An 18,424-nucleotide genomic window follows, 5' to 3' on the forward strand; every position below is an offset into this window, starting at 1 on the left:
GTTGAGTTTTGAAAACATAGAACGCTATAAGTTCTATACTTACTTCACATTGGCAATTCTGGCTATATACACCCATGGCATACTTAACTGTAAATTTGCACTCATTCATAAAAGAATTTTTAAAATTTCTTCAACTATGCCAGTATCTGTATCGTTAAGTGAATCAAACTTACTGGAATGTATTAATAAGAAGGGCCCATGTTTGGTTCCAGGGAAAGGTAACATAAAAATATTAGAAAAACCTTTTTAATCGGGTTCATTGTAAATTTTTGCAAGTAAAATATACATATATCAACTATTCGTTTACAGCTCCGCTATCCGGTAGGGCTGTACTTCTTAGGTACAAAAAAAAAGGATATTAGCTGCTAAATTTGGCCAAAAAATTAAGTTCACACTCATTAATTTTACAGTTCCAAATAAAAATCCTTATATATTTTCATATTAACATTAAGGGGCATATTATGTGTAACGCAAAGAGTCGTATTTTCTCGTGTGAATCAAACGCTTGTAATATATAAGAAAATTCAATCAGCTTAGTGAGTGAAAATAAACTAGATAGCCTCTGTATAATTTTTAGAATAATAAGTTGTGAATATGAATGTCAATGAATGCGACACAAAGTGCCACGTCATACATAACCCGGACCTTAATCTCATCTCTATTTAATGGTGATATTTTACGACCAGGTATGAAAACTAAAACACGACCATAAGCATCGAACGAACTATGAAAGTGCGCGCTTTGGCATCGGTCCCAATAATCCAAACCCCTTTTCATACCTCTTCCAATATTTTTGGACAGGGGTAGTACACTAGCTCTATGAGATGATGGTCAAACCGATTCTGCTCTATGCGGTGCTGGTCTGGCGGAAAGCACTGGACACGGCGAGCACCTCAAAATATTAGTGTCAGTGCAACGGACGGCGCTGATCGGTATCAGTGGCGCTCTCAGAACAACACCTACCTTGGAACTGAATGTCATGCTGAGCATACACCAGACAGGGTCGAAAAAAAAAAAATTGCTAAAGTCCGCCCCTAAATCTGAAGATTATGTTGAAAGGGTTTCGGAAAAATGTTTTTTAATTTTTTTTTTTTGATCCTTCGAAATACAGCCAAAAAGGTTTTTTCGTTGTAACTTGGTTATTTGACGATTAAGTTTTTAAAACTGATATGTCATTATTTTGGCCTTGAGAAGCTTCACATTTCCGCTTAATGTCCTTTTAAGCTATGAAGTCGTTTTCACATGATTAGGTCAGCTAACAAAATTTTACCCCCCTAATGTATGTTTTTTTCCTTACAAAACGAAAGTACTTAAAAATTCAAGAAAATGTTGCTTTAAAACCATATTACTAAAATAATAAACAAAGAAGTTATGGCATTTTCAATATTTATTGCAACTGTTATTTTACCTGATTTTTATTATACTTAGACCTGAAACTCATAATATTTTTGGAGGAAAAATGTGCAGGGTTTGCATTGAAAAGTTAATAAAGATATGCCAAATATCAGGAATAGGGGAAGTCAAAGTAAATAAGTGAGTCAATCCTGTAGTTTCGTATTTATAATAATAACGCAATGCGACAAAATCAACTCTTTTTCTGGGTATTGTAAAAACCCACTTGTTTGTAGAGATTGAGGCTTAAGTAAACAAAGTACTATCTCCGTCTAGCATACACCCAGTAGATATTGCAGGAAAGGCGGCCGCGGCCCGGTCGTTGGTCAGGCTTCGTGATATGGGCTTCGGGCTTTCTTACTTCGGACACTCTAGCCTTCTTATTATGTTCGACTTTATCCCGGACAGGACGGACTATTGTATGCCGATAACTGCTCCCTACACAACCTTCACCCCAGTCATTCCCCCGAGAGAGGAGTGGGGAAGAGGATTTATCTGGGGCAGGGGACCGGTTAACTTGTTCACGGATGGGTCGAAGCTGGAGGAAAAGGTTGGTGGGGGCCTTTCGTCACGAGCTAAATGTAAGCCGTAAGTTTAAGTTGGCTGATCACTGCAGTGTATTCCAAGCGGAAGTTGCTGTGATTAAGAATGCGGTGGATGAAATTTTATCCAGTGCTACTACGGTTAGGGAATTCAAGATATACTCTGATAGACAAGCGGCTATCAAGGCCTTGAGTTCAATTACAGTGCGATGGAGGGTGGTAATTAAGATTATCTGGGCCCCGGGCGATAGTGATATCCCGGGCAAATGTCAAGCGGATCTCTTATCCCGCATCGGTACAACTGAACCGGATGAAGATGACTGTAGCGATTTCGGGATTCCGCTCGCCACATGTGGTTTGCTCCTCCATAGCTGTGCCTCGAGTCAGCTCAGCAAACGTTGGGCGGACACCACCTCTTGCAGGTAGCAAGATCTTTCTGGCCGAAAGTGGATGGCAGGAGGTCTGACGAAATAATTGGGTTAACTAAGGCTCAACTATCAATGGTCATTGGGGTTTTGACAGGGCACTGTCCCAAGGGTATCCATGCTGTTTGTCTCAATATACTGGAAACTCCATCCTGCTGCAACTGTATGAAGGATGATGAGGTGGAATCATCAAATCACTTTATGCTTGATTGCCCAGCTTTTGCCAGAACTGGGCGAAAGTATTTCGGTCGCGACTCACTTGGATCTCCCGAGGATTTATCCAAGGTTGAGATGGGTATCATTCGGAACTTTATCGTTGCTACCCACCGATTCTCTAAGTAGCTATATCTACGTCACCGTTATTTTACTGTATAATGTATCACAACGGACCTTCATGTTGTCCAAGTGAGCTTCCCCTATTGTTGTAATATCTTTTATATTTGTTCACAACTTGCGCTCAATGCAAATCTAATTTAGTTCAGCGTCTTATCAGTCTAAGCTAGCTCCATTAGATTTGTCAACATTCGGAAGTTTGATGCACACCGGTGAAAATTTCGTTATTTAACGCAATTAATAAACAAGTTGATAATTACAATGTGCCTCTAGCACAAAGGTGCATTCGAGAGCTTCGGAAAACTATTCGGCGTTCGCCTACATCTTGTGAGAGTGCAATTAAAGAGATTTAGTAAACAAGCTGTCAATCAATTTAACCTTGTATTTTAAGGCAGAGCCGGCCACACAAATACTAAAACAATTGTATAATTGTGTGTAAAAATTGAGTGACAACTCCCCACAGTGTGCTAAAAGAAAATGTGGACTGTGAAGTTCGAAATTAAAAAGGACTCTGGTTATTTGATTTCAAGCTAATCCTAACAATATTTACTTATATTCACATAACTAAGAACGCGGAGGTCGAGCTAGTCAAATAAAACTTTTCTATAAAAGAAGGTATGGTGTTTTTTGATGCTAAATTGACTTAAAAAAATCACTTTTTCATTAAGAAAGAACTATAAAACAAAGTAAATGTAAAGATAGAAATATATATTTTCAAAACATAAAGTTATTCAATAAAAAAAAAAAAAATTATAAAAATTAATAAAACTGAGTAGAACGAATAAAAAGTTACTTATATTAAATTGTCAATATTTATTAATAATTAATTAGTTATTATTAATTATTAATATTTAAATTGTCAATATTAATATGTATGTTCAAAGGAACTTAATAATACTAACTAAAACATATTAAAAGTCACTTTAACATTGCAGCATATTGTTTTTATTATGTGCCCAAAAAGTAGCATGGACTTTTCCTTTTGCATTCACTGTTGATTTTAGTGAGTGACAAGCGAAAGCAAACGATCGTTAGTGTCTGTGTGAAAATACGAACTCAAATTGCACAATGTGCAACTTTTGGCCGGCTCTGTTTTAAGCAGTAAACATCTCATGAGTGTATTCTATACTCAAACACACGGTTGCCACACTATGTTTTCATTTAGCAAATTTCATCGAAAGAAAGGACCAAATCTCAAAAAAGGACCAAATTTTTGTTTTAATTTATTAGTATACAAAAAATCCGGAAATTTACTAGAGCGTCGTGTTCAATGTAAAATGTAAAAATTTTAGGATGTTCTTGGTTTCCTATATAAAATTTTAACATACATATCGAAAAGAAGACATTTGGCTTTAAAACTGAACAAAAAAATAATGTACACCTTTTTTATTGGAAGTTGTGACAGCGCACTGCCTTCAAGTGGCCCAAAGAAACCAAGCTTATTCTGTTCTTTTTATTATGTTTTGAAATTATGAAATATGTTATATTTATAATTTTTATTTTTATTATTATTTTTTCTGTTTCTTTTATTTTCTTGATAGGCAGCGGTTTTTCCAGCGTCGATATCGAAAATTACTTACCTACAGAATGGATATCATCAGCTGAGTGTAATACTTTAATAAAAAGAAAAGAAATATTAGAAACATACAAATACGACATTTATTATTTAGGTATAACATTTTCACATTTCTAGGATGAGTCTATGTCTTTCACAAAACAAACTTTGTAAACCTAATTTTTCTTGATTGCAATGAAATAAATTGTAAAGCGCAGTTAAGGTTTAGTAAAGAACGGTTCAAAAAATTGCGTGGTGGCATACTCAGTACATCGTAAATGAAACTATGCACTTATGTTAATGATATTTTTATATATGCTTACTTTTTCCCTAAACGTTTAAACTTCATACCAGGACTTAGATTCGGTAAGTGTGGGTTTTGAACTCATATTTACTGAATCTACCCGAGGCCTCAGATTAACAATCTAGCGTCTTAAAAGTTTCAACTGTGCAATAATGGAACTGGATTATATGTATGTAGTTTGGTACGGGAAAACAGTAAATAGTGTTGTTATTGAGGTTTTTGGGGTTCTGCAAGCACCTACGGGAATAATTTTACACAAAACCCTTCTTCCAAAGTGAAATCTCTTTTGCATTTGCTTCAAAAGCAGAATATAAATATGCATTTTTTAATCGCAATTCGTTGTACATTTATAAAGTTATCGCCTTCGAAAAGTATTTATGTCTTACTTCCAGTTAAAGTATTTCTTGTACCAAGAAACTTAGTTTTCAGATATCTTACGTGACTTTACACCACAATAGTCCTGGAATTCCTTAAACTAATTGAGTTTTTTTGAGCTGAGTGAGAAAGATTTGTTACTTTTGTTTGGCACGTTGTCCCTTTACAAACTCTCAGAATCTGTTTGTATTCTTCAACATTAATTAAATTAGTGGCAAGTACAGTTAATGTAAGAAAAAAAAATTAGTTAAATTTTTTACTTAGTGTTTCAGTTCATTTGTCATATTTCTTAGAGACACATGTGTATTTGAAATATATACTTTTGCTCGACTAGTGACAAAAAATTTATCACGAAAAGTGTTCGATAACCGCAGGGCCGCAGAGAGCCGAGCCGGGCCCCTGGGACAGTTCACGTTCACGGGCCCCCTAAAAAATAAAACTCAATCCAGTAAAAAAATAACATAACATACATAAATTTTTTCAATTCACATTGTCAGTTTTATTTCATATAAAATAAGATTTACTGGAGCACTTACATAAATGAAATGTTAGATTTCATTGTTTGATTTACTTACATTAACTTTTTCTGAATATGTACATTTTAAGAGCTTGAATCAAGCCGAGGAAAACCTTCCGTGCTTTTTAGTCTGCAAATATGAAAATTGGCGATTCAAAACTAATGCTGCGAGCAAGGCTGGACTCCACCGCCAATGTTTCAAGGCTTATCAAGCGATTTTGGCTCATATTAGAACGTAAAACATTTTTCACGCGAGATAATAGACTAAAAGAATGCTCCCCTTCAGCCACACTGACTGGAGGTTTGCAAAATATTCTTAATGCTTTGCAGATGTTCGGAAATAATACTTCCATCTTCAAGTCATGAAATTTGTTCAGAAGTTGAAATGGTAGCAGCGAATCACATCCCAAATTTGCTAAGTCGATGGATTTGAGATGAATGAATTCATCTATTAGATCCGTAGAAATATCGATACCATAAATCGTTCAGAATGCCGCTGCCTTTTCTCTGAGCTCTTCTTCCGTCAGATCAAGCAGTAAAAAAGAAGGTAAACAAGTAAGGAAGGCTAAGTTCGGGTGTAACCGAACATTACATACTCAGTTGAGAGCTGTGGAGACAAAGTAAGGGAAATCACCATGTTGTAAAAGGAACCTAGGGTAACCCTGGAATGTGTTTGTATGACATGTGTATCAAATGGAAGGTATTAAAGAGTATTTTAAGAGGAAGTGGGCCATAGATCTATAGATGGACGAAATTTAGGGATATTGCCATAAAGGTGGACCAGACCTGACTCGAGAATTTGTTTGTACGATATGGGTATCAAATGAAATGTTTTAATGAGTATTTTAAAAGGGAGTGGGCCTTAGTTCTATAGGTGGACGCCTTTTCGGAATGTCGTTATAAAAGTGGACCTGGGTTGACTCTAGAATGCGTTTGTACAATATGGGTGTCAAATGAAAGGTGTTAATGAGTATTTTAAGAGGGCGTGGGCCTTAGCTCTATATGTGGACGCCTTTTCGAGATATCGCCATAAACGTGGACCAGAATTTGTTTGTACTATATGGGTATCAATTGAAATGTTTTAATGAGTATTTTAAAAGGGAGTGTGTACAATATGAGTATTTTAAAAGGGTGTGGGCCTTAGTTCTATAGGTGGACGCCTTTTCGAGATATCGTCATAAAGGTGGACCAGGGGTGACTCTAGAATTTGTTTGTACGATGTGGGTATCAAATGAAAGGTGTTAATGGTTATTTTAAAAGGGAGTGGGCCTTAGTTCTATAGGTGGATGCCTTTTCGAGATATCGCGATAAAGGTGGGCCAGGGGTGACTCTAGAATTTTTGTGTACGATATGGGTATCAAATGAAAGGTGTTAATGAGTATTTTAAAAGGGAGTGGGCCTAAGTTCTATAGGTGGATGCCTTTTCGAGATATCGCCATAAAGGTGGGCCAGGGGTGACTCTAGAATTTTTGTGTACGATATGGGTATCAAATGAAAGGTGTTAATGAGTATTTTAAAAGGGTGTGGGCCTTAGTTCTATAGGTGGACGCCTTTTCGAGATATCGCCATAAAGGTGGACCAGGGGTGACTCTAGAATTTGTTTGTACGATATGGGTATCAAATGAACGGTGTTAATGAGTATATTAAAAGGGCGTGGGTCTTAGTTCTATAGGTGGACGCCTTTTCGAGATATCTCCATAAAGGTGGACCAGGGGTGAGTCTAGAATTTGTTTGTACAATATGGGTATCAAATGAAAGGTGCTAATGAGTATTTTAAAAGGGTGTGGGCCTTAGTTCTATGGGTGGACGCCTTTTCGAGATATCGCCATAAACGTGGACCAGGGGTAACTCTAGAATGCGTTTGTACAATATGGGTATCAAGTGAAAGGTGCTAATGAGTATTTTAAAAGGGTGTGGGCCTTAGTTCTATAGGTGGACGCCTTTTCGAGATATCGCCATAAAGGTGGACCAGGGGTGAGTCTAGAATTTGTTTGTACGATATGGGTATCAAATGAAAGGTGTTAATGAGTATTTTAAAAAGGAGTGGGCCTTAGTTCTATATGTGGACGCCTTTTCGAGATATCGCCCTAAACGTGGACCTTGGGTGACTCTAGAATGTGTTTGTACGATATGCGTATCAAACTTAAGGTATTAATGAGGGTTTTAAAAGGGAGTGGCCCTTAGTTGTATATGTGAAGGCGTTTTCGAGATATCTACCAAAATGTGGACCAGGGTGATCCAGAACATCATCTGTCGGGTACCGCTAATTTATTTATATATGTAATACCATGTACAATATTCCTTCCAAGATTCCAAAGGCTTTTGATTTCATCCTGCAAAACTTTTTCATTTTCTTCTACTTAATATGGTAGGTGTCACACCTATTTTACCAAGTTTTTTTCTAAAGTTATATTTTGCGTCAATAGACCAATACAATTACCATGTTTCATCCCTTTTTTCGTATTTGGTATATAATTATGGCAGTTTTTTAATTTTTCGTAATTTTCGATATCGAAAAAGTGGGCGTGGTAATAGTCGGATTTCGGCCATTTTTTACACCAATACAAAGTGAGTTCAGATAAGTACGTGAACTGAGTTAATAAAGATATAATGATTTTTGCTCAAGTTATCGTGTTAACGGCCGAGCGGAAGGACAGACGGTCGACTGTGTATAAAAACTGGGCCTGGCTTCAACCGATTTCGCCCTATTTTAGAGAAAACAGTTATCGTCCTAGAAGCTAAGCCTTTTACCAAATTTCACAAGGATTGGTTAATTTTTTGTTCGACTTATGGCATTAAAAGCATCCTAGACAAATTATAAATGAAAAAGGGCGGAGCCACGCCCATTTTGAAATTTTCTTTTATTTTTGTATTTTGTTTGCACCATATCATTATTGGAGTTGAATGTTTGCATAATTTACTTATATGCTGTAAAGATATTAACTTTTCTTTTAAAATTTGAATTTAAAAAAAAATTTTTTTAAAAAGTGGGCGTGGTCGTTCTCCGATTTTGCTAATTTTATTGAGCAGACATAAAGTAATAAGAGTAACGTTCCTGCCATATTTCATCATGATATCTTCAACGAGTGCCAAATTACAGCTTGCAAAACTTCTAAATTACCTTCATTTAAAAGTGGGCGGGTGCCACGCCCGTTGTCCAAAATTTTACTAGTTTTCTATTCTGCGTCATAAGCTTAACTCACCTACCAAGTTTCATCGCTTAATGCGTATTTGGTAATGAATTATCGCCACTTTTTCGATTTTTCGAAATCGAAAAAGTGGGCGTGTGTTATACTCCGATATCGTTCATTTTAAATAGCGATCTGAGACGAGTGCCCAGTGAACCTACCATATTAAATTTGATCAAGATACCTCAAAATTTACTCAAGTTATCGTGGTTAACGGAGAGACGGACGGACGGACGGACATGGCTCAATCGAATTTCTTTTAGATACTGATGATTTTGATATATGGAAGTCTATATCTGTCTCGATTCCTTTATACCTGTACAACCAACCGTTATGCAATCAAAGATAATATACTCTGTGAGCTCTGCTCAACTGAGTATAAAAAACGTGCTGTTTGAATTGAGTTTCGGAATCACACTCAGGTGATTCACCAGGTAATTCATACGAACTGGGCGATTTCTTATCTTCCTTCTTTTCTCTGCGAAGGGTATTCACAACTCCTATACTCCCTGTCAGAACCTTCTATTCTTGAAGTATGTTTGACCACTGAACCCTGAACTTCTTCAACTCATCAATCAGGCTACGTATATTTACTGTTTCCACGTCCAGTGTGGCATTTCTAGCTTGCAGTACCAGATTTCGATGGTTGATTACCATCAACATTTTGATCCAAATGGAGGCTAAGGGGATACACTCAAATTTCCCCATATATGCTTCAATAACTTTCAAATCAGTTAATGTTTCTGAACTCAGATTCAAAAGCTTGATTTCATCAATAGCTTTCAAGTTTTGGGAAATGTGAGTTGCGAAAGGTTTCACAATATCCACACGAGCAGACCATCGTGTTTGTGACATGCTGTGCAAGGAGCAATCAGTTTTTTCCTTGAGAATTTCCCATATCTGAGGGCTTGCGCTAAAGATATTATAAAATTTCTGCATAATACCGAAAAATGTGATGACTTCTGCACAACATTCAGAAGCTTGCACTCCACATAAATTTAAACTATGACAGGCACAAGGTGCAAATATTGCCAGGGAGTTATCTCTCAGGATATGACTCTGCGCTCCTTTGTAATGATCGCTCATATTACTGCCATTATCATACCCTTGCCCACGGCAGTTATCCAGTGGAATATTATGCTTTTTTTATGCGAATCAGCTCAGCGATAGCTTCTCCTGTTTTTGCGTTAAAATCGACAAACTCTAAGAAGCGTTCTTGGATTTTCCATTTTCCGGAGTCCCTGTCTAATAAAACATAACGCAATATAAAGCAGTCTGCTCAATATGCGCCGAATCAGGGGTTGCATCCACTATTACTGTGTAATACTTGACGGACTTTCTCTCGCCTTCTATATTTCTAATTACCTGGCTTGCCCAGATTGCTATGAACTCATTTTGTATCCCATCAGACAAATAATGTGCTTGGAGACGATCCTTTTTCGTTTGAGATTCCCTCACCTTCTCCAAACGTTCATGCAATGGGGGGTCATAATTGCTGATCAGTTCCTAAATACCAAGAAAGTTTCCATTTTTTGGATTTCCGATCAATGAATTATCCCCTCTAAATGCCAGTCCTTTTTCTCCCAGAAATAAAACAACATCAAGAATTCTGCGAAGTATCTCTCTCCAGCGAGCTGCTTCATTTCTAAGGTTTTCCGCTAAAAGAAAATCCACTGAACTTGGATTTCGAATTCTCATTTCATATTGGCGCCACTCTATATAGCAAGTTTTATGATTTTGGCTATTTTAATGTCAAAGCTGATCGGGTATTTTCGGAAATTTTGCTGAAAAGCCGGCATGAAAAACAAAAAAGCGCTTCTTTTGTTGCACTCCAAACGAGTCAATCACGCTTTACCTTTTCTCCGTTTTTTTAGAGTAGTATGGAGTATGATTTGAAGGAAACTTAAGTCGTTGGGAAGTCGAAATAAAATGTGATTTTAAGTTAGTTTAAGCATTTTTGACAGATAGCGCTTATAAAATTGGTTCAAAAACGTATATCTAACTTAAAATCGCATTTTATTACGACTATGATTATGCCCCATAGTATTTGATCGGATGCTTATGATTTTAGTTAAGTGATTTTCAATTTTAAAACAATTTTTTGTAGCAAGAAAATATATATGCATTTATGAAATCCTAGTTAGAGTACTGTCAATACTGCTTTGCCTTGCCGGGCCCCAAAAAACCTTCCGGGCCCCTGGGCAATTACCCTGGCTGCCTCCCCCCCCCCCCCCCCTCCCCCTCTACACTTTCCTGGATAACCGATCGAAATATCTAGCGACTAAAAAAATAGTTTTTTCTGATAAGTGCGTTGTTTCATCAAAAATGACAATGTGTTTGCCCAAAGACCCAATACTGCTTTTTTTAATGACTCGCCTAAATTATCTCCTAGCTGAAATGTCATCTTCTGCTACATTTTATTGATTGATCCATTTTTGTGGTAAAAATTCTATTGAAGTAAGTTGAAAATTATATGTGGGTTTACGAATATGTGGCAAATTTTGTCAGCAGTATTTTGAATTTTTGCCTGAGTGAAAAAGAAAGAATATCGTCGCTACTGCCTGAAAAGGACCAAAATGTGAAAAAGGGACCAGCGGACCAAATCGGGTTAGAAGGGACCATTTTTTGGCCATATAGACAAAAGTGGCAACCGTGCTCATACATTCCAACTAACAAAGTTGCGTTTGTATGCAAAGCTTTGAGGGCATTGTGCACTACTGCTCTAGGAGCTCGATATACTCACGTATGTATATAACTTTAACTTATAAGAACTACAACCGTAGGTGGTACAAAAGCGACATTGCAGCCAGGCATGCTGCAGGGAGCAAATTGCTCATACAAACAAAAAATCCAATTAAGACTCAGTTTATTTTCTACTTCTATTTTTTACTGTCAAATTTCCTTCAAATTTTTCCTCTCGCTATTACGTTCTCACTTCTTTTCATGTTCTCCATTTAGTTTTGGTATTATTTTCCAGTTATTTCCATTACTTTATACAATGCTGCTTTGGTAAGTTGACACTCAACTGTATAAGCAAGCAATTTTTTGGAAAACTGTCTTACATGTAAACCCACAAAAAAAATGTGGACCTTATATAAGGCTTATTATACCATTCATCGCTCCCGTCATATAACATAAGAACATATTTATTTTTTTGGAAAATTGAGGATTTGCGTAGAAGAGCATTTTTGGATAGCGTAAATTCTAAACTTTTTATGTATATGGTACGAGCTTTTGCATTAATTATTATACTCAGCGTGCTTTGCACACAGAGTATATTAACTTTGATTGGATAATGGTTGGTTTTACAGGTATAAAGGAATCGAGATAGATATAGACTTCCATATATCAAAATCATCAGTAGCGAAAAAAAATTTTATTGAGCCATGCCCGTCTGTCCGTCCGTCCGTCTCCCCGTTAACATGATAACTTGAGTAAATATTGAGATATCTTCACCAAATTTGGTACACGAGCTCATGGACCGGCCAGTTCAACCTAACCTAACCTTGATAAAAATTTGTTAAAATGGGCGTGGCACCGCCCACTTGTGACAAAATCAATTTTACAATAATTCATAAATCAAAAATCGTTAAAACTATCGTAAGAAAAATTCGGCAGAGAGGATGTCTTTACTATAAGGAATGCTTTGCAGAAAAATTACCGAAATCGGGTAAGGACCACGTCCACTTTTATATAAAAAGGCTCGTGGATGAATAAAATAAGTTCTATCTTTGCAAAAAAGAGCTTTATATCAATAATATTTCATTTCCCAAGTGGATTTATAAAAATAAATAGGAAAAATTTCAAATTTTAAAAAATGGGCGTGGCACCGCCCCTTTTATTACTAAGCAATGTTTCTATGTTTCGGGAGCCATAACTCGAAGAAAAATTAACGGATCGTAATAAAATTGGGTACACAAATTTTCTTTATAGTAGGAAAAATTTCTAAAAAAAAATCGACGAGATCGGTTAAAGACCACGCCCACTTTTATATAAAAGATTTTTAAAAGGGTCGTAGATTAGAATAATAAGCTATAACTTAGCAAAAAATAGTTTTGAATCAATGATATTTCACTTATCAAGTTTTATTGTAGGAGGAAATGGGGAGATATTTGTTTTTTTTAAACGATCGGTGCCACGTGTTATGTAGAAAAGTAATTTATCTGAAATGAAATTTACAATTGAAGCTCACGCTGAGTATATAATGTTCTGTTACACACGAACTTAGATACCTTTTAAATGTAGACTTACTCGTTTATTTATTCTTTTTTTTTCAATAATAGACTAAACCCGCGGCTCCGCCCGCAAAAACAATTTTTGAGTTCCATCACAAGGTTATGCCCATGTTATTTCAAGGAACGCCTAGAAGCACTATACAAAATTTCATGGCATTTTATGTTGTGGATCAAAAATTATAAGTTCCAAAATGAAAAGACATTGAATTTTACTGATATAGATTCCTTAAATTACAACTTTCTATTCAGATGTCTTGAAGTCTTGGGCTCATCGGACTATCTACTTTAAAAATAACATTATCTTTTTTTTTTATATAAAACCTTGTGATAGAAAAAATTTGATCCGTCACGGAACGCCAAGCAGAGGTGAAATATCGACATTATTTTCTAAAAGAATTATTAATAAAAGAACAGATTGCGATAGAAAACTAAATATGGAATAATGATAAAACAAAACATTGTGGGTTTATACCTAAGTGATCCCCAAACGACCCTGATAGGATCTGGAGAGAGTCCACATAATCATCCCAGAATTACCCCCAAATATCCCCCATACAGTCCCCGAAGTCATGCCGAAATTACACCCAAAATTACTCCAGGAAGACTTCAAGGAGTCCATAATACATCAAAAAAATTACCTCTAAATGACCCGGGAAGACCCCGAGAAGTCCCCAAAATCACTACGAAATTAGCACCAAAATACCCCGGGAGCACCGCGAGGGAGTCACCAAAATCATTCTGAAATAACCTCAAGGTTGTCCCCAAAATTATTCGGAAATTAGCACGAAAATACCGCGGCAAGACCCCGAGTGAGTCACCAAAATCATTCCGGAATGACTCCAAATAACCGTGGCATGACCCCATGCGGTAAATTCAGTAAGAGCGAATTTTAAAATGTACACCTTTTCTTCATATAATCATAATAATCATCCGAAATGATGCCCAAATGACCCTGGAAGGATCTTGTTTTAACGCAGGATCGAGTGGGAAGAGAATCAACCAGTCGATTGTCATGGCGACCCGTCGTCACACCATGGACACTACTGCTTAAAGACTATATAAGCACATACGCGTCGCCATTGCAGAAATCGATTTTATGCGCGCCTATCGATATTTCACATCAATAACTGATGGCTTGTCTAACTGAATCGTGAGGTTTCTCAACATGATTTTATACAGCTGTACTTGATTTGCAGATAACGAAATTTCAACTTAGCCGCAGATCCTTTTCGTGCTGTCAAATGCGGCTTTGAAGTAAACGAAGAGGAGATTCGTGTCCATTGTTTGTTATGATTCTATGCGATACTTAGAAGGCTGAAACCGCTGTAGTTGCCGCAGGTTTCAAAATCTGCTTTCATGTGCACTTTGGAAAGAACACGTGGACTTCAACCGTCAGGCGTCTGACCATAGTGCGTTGAGCGTGTACTTTACTAAGTCTTCACTTGTAATCCACTTGTAAGCCCTTGCGTTGTAAACTCCCCCGACTGCCACCATTAATAAAGGTAGAGAAGTGTTTCCTCAATAATCATAGCACAAGTCCGCTTTTTAGTTCTTATACAAAATTGGCTCCGAGCTTGAAACCTTTCGTCTGTCGCCTTATTTTCACCTCTCTGACTAAAATTTTTTTGTTTTAAAAATAACTCTCTTTATAATTTGAAACTCACTGCGCTGCGTTCGATACCAACATAAACAGCGTCCTTCCCTTCAGTTTATCGTACATGTTCATAGAATATACCCTTCTTCTTCTACGGATGTATTGAAGATGTTAACCCTAATGCGGATAGTCGAACTTGTAGGAATAATTAAAAACCACTCAACAAATTGGTAGAAACGCTCGGTCTTCATCTCCTTGAAAGTATGTTCATCGCGCTAAGTTATTAGATTATTAAATGATTTCTAAGTCACTTTATACTCAAACAATTCAAAATTATTCCAATTCGATAAGCTCATCTAAATATATGTACATATAAATGAAGAATTTTAAGCATCGTCAAAATTAATTGACATTTTTCTAAATCTAGCCGGGAATGAGCGACTGGTATCAACATGGCCGCATTCTATGTTATCAACATGGCCACATACTATGTTAACTACAACCATTTACATCAATTTTTGCTAGGTGACAGATTTTTGACGCATCTACAAATAAGCGCACAAAACGCTTGAATTGGATATATGATATGTAACAGCAAACATTCTAAAATAATGCACATACGAAACTATGGAAACACCAACAAAAACAACAGCAACATTAACAACACCAATAGCAGCAGGCGACATACAATTAGTGGTGCCATTTTAGCCAATAGGTTCCACAGTTTTTAAACTGAAATAGCCATAAGAATCGAATTTTGTAATATTTAGCACAATCAAATCGATTATCTTTCATAACTTGTTGAAAATCATAACCAGGACCAGGCGGGTGAACCGAATAGGCCGCAGACCAGGGGCCCGTAAATTGATACGACCACCCACAATTATGATGGACGTACGAAATTTTTGGAATGATCTTATTTTTAATGTGAAACGATCAGACAGATAGTGTGCAGTCATGTTTTGAGACCCGGAGGAAGGAAGTATCCTTCCAAGACTTTGTAACGACAGCCTTTCACCACACTGACTTAAATGTGGAGCAACATGTGTCTATGTTAAGTGTCTGCCGCAATCTTGCAGCGGAAGTAATGAGTCGCTTCAGCATCATGGTGTTTGTAGCAGCTACCGTGTTGCTAAATGCGTAGCAACATTGAGGCCAGTACACGATTAATATGTATCTAATTGTTAGGATGTGTGCGTGTACAAGTATTTGAATGTATGGATATGCGAGCGTGCAGATACGGCTACGGGATTTCCGAAAGCAAGGGTTTGTGTGTATTGGACCTTTCCATCTTGGGTAACTTTAGCTACCAAAGCAACAGATATAAAAGAACGTTAGGCAACGGGCCAAAGTTTGACTTTTAACTGTGCCCAGCGAAGTGCAAAAAAAAAAAAAAGATACACGGTGAAGTGCCAAATAGTTCAAAAAAACAAAAAGGTTAAAGTTTGTAGTGCGCGGTTTAAACCGTTGACTGGTAAAGATACCTATTGAAAGTTTTCTTAAATTGCGTTTGTGCGCGCCGCAAAGTACTCGCGATTCGTGCCGAGCAAAGCGGAAAAACAGTTGCCCCTAGATTTTATTTGGATACCGGAATCAAACTCATAGCACCAGGTAAGATCAACCTTTCGTTTGTGTGTTTTTTGTGTTTTTTTTTGCCAATCCGGCATGCGCTCTGGGGAGGTGGCTTCCATATAGCCAACTTTCCAAACAAGCCAAAAGCAAAATGCATGCATGTATTCACACCTCCATACAGATATATGTTGGTAGGTGAGTATATTAACCATGCAAGCAAGTAAGGAATATATGTACGTACATAAACAACCAAAAGCCTAGCTATGCGGAACGGTTTTTTTTATGATTTTCTTATTATTATTTTTTTCTTTCTGAAGGAAACGCTGGGCACGGGTATTGCCAAGAAAGGGACTAAAAGCCATGATCGTTGGCGGCTAAAAGCCGCATTAGTATGACAACAACAACTTCACAAAGCACAGAAACAACAATCACAAAAGGAGCACCCAGCAGGGTAACTAAAAATACTAAATTTTGGGATCAGCCACAACAATAACATCAAGCGCAACATCTTTATTTATACATATATGTATTCCTGACAACAAAAGGCATAGCAGCACACAACAACTTCAACACATTTATTTGGTGACACCACCCATAAAAGATCACCTTTGCTTGGGAAACCCAACAACAACAACACGGCGATTGTACATATCGGCACACGACACTACTTCAAAAGGGGTGCAGATCATTTTACTATGCAATACACCAGAGCAAGAAAAGCCAGCAACATTTGAAGACGGTGACGTCAACCATAACAACAACAACACCAAGGGGAGAAGAATCAGCATCGACATCCGAGCGGGCACGGATCTCATTTTTTTCGATATTCTTGTTAGATTATTGTATGTATTAACAGAAGTATTCATATAATTTCATATTTGTAAAAGTTGGGTAATTTTAACTGGTTAGGTGATGGTGAGTATGGGGAAAATGCTAATTGACGGACGGAAAAACTGATGTCAGGTTTGGGGGAGCTGTAAGTTAGTAGAAGTCAGCACAGCGCCCATGGTTCAGCGCAAGCTGCGCTGAAGTGAGAGGGTAGACTCCACCTCTTAAAGTTGCCCCTCACATATGTTTCTATTTTTTCAGTTTTTTCCCCCAAACAAATATGCAAGTATGAACCATATTTTGTTCATGTGGCTGCTGGTGAAGACGGTGGTGCAATGCCCCGCCCAATCTGACGAGCTAGCCTGGGATGCAAGCATACTTGCTTGCCGCCGCTCCTCACCACCCCAACAAGCTAGGCACGTAACAACTTGCATTAACTTACCGAGTACTGTTCTGGGTTCTTGATTCGATCCGCAATTTATCTGTGTGTTGATGGCGTTTTGCGGGGTTGTCATTGTTATGGTCCATGCTTGTGCACCATATATCGAGACGGGTTCAATAAGTGACTTATAGAGCATGATTTTCGTTTGCCGAGAGAGGACTTTACTTTTCTATTGATTTTCTCCTTCAAAGCAGCATTTATTTGCAAAAAAAGGATTCTTCACTAGATTTCAAAGCTGGTGATGTTGTCTGTGCTAATGCTGCGAAACAATGGTGTGGTTTTCAGGTACTTCGTTTTGTCTTCGTTCGCCATTAAACCCATCTTTACCGCTTCTTTTCCAGTTTGCAGTAAGCAGAATTTACGGCGCGGGTGTTCAGGCCGAAGATATCCATGTTGTCAGCATACGCCAGTAGTTGCACGCTCTTATAGAATATTTTTCCAGAATGGTTAAGTTGGTCCCCAGCATTAAATTTAAGAGACCGCACGAAAGGGGGTCACCCTGTATGCAAACTCGTTTAGTTCCTCATAATATTGACTGTGCTGATGGTCTTGCTGGACGTGATTTTTCATAGCACATACATTTTTCAGGGAGGCCAATTTCAGACATAGCGGCATAAAGGCAACTCCTTTTCGTGCTGTCGAAAGCGGCTTTAAAATCGACGAAGAGTTGAAGTGCATCAAATCAAAGACATCGCATGGTAGGGGACACACTGTCTGAAACCTAGTTTAGTTTCGAATGGCTCTGAGAGGCCCTTCCCAGTTCTGACTAAGCTGATGGTGTTGTTCAACGTCATTTTGCACAGCGTATAAGTTTTGCAGGAACACCAAGAACCAATTTGGTCTGACCAAGCAGCTGTCTACGGGGCTTTAAAATTGACGAAGATGATTGTCGCCGAACTGGTATGGTCCAATCAGCCGAACACGGCGGGCTACAGCCTTTCGCATAGTACGCTTGACAGGACCATATATGCCATACTAACGCCCGATTCTGTGCAATTGACAAGTAATCAAGATTTTTATCAAGTTGACAAATATTTCTATTCTGTGTATAACTTGACCACTCTAAAAAGCTCTACGACCTTGCTTTTCACCATACTGTGGTGACCTAAATAAAATAAACCG

The 18,424-nt window shown here is 37.6% G+C and overlaps 1 long non-coding RNA gene across 1 annotated transcript in view; it reads right to left on the minus strand.

Moving 5' to 3' along the window:
* LOC137253972 (uncharacterized) overlaps positions 1 to 18,424 on the minus strand; it is a 295,903-nt gene that overhangs the window by 13,385 nt on the left and 264,094 nt on the right. Inside the window, exon 4 of the long non-coding RNA XR_010953943.1 lies at positions 4,273 to 4,305. This is a non-coding gene — a long non-coding RNA (uncharacterized lncRNA). The remainder of the gene's footprint in view (positions 1 to 4,272; positions 4,306 to 18,424) is intronic.

The sequence above is a fragment of the Eurosta solidaginis genome, chromosome 5 (assembly GCF_040869045.1).
Source record: "Eurosta solidaginis isolate ZX-2024a chromosome 5, ASM4086904v1, whole genome shotgun sequence".
Lineage (NCBI taxonomy): Eukaryota > Metazoa > Arthropoda > Insecta > Diptera > Tephritidae > Eurosta > Eurosta solidaginis.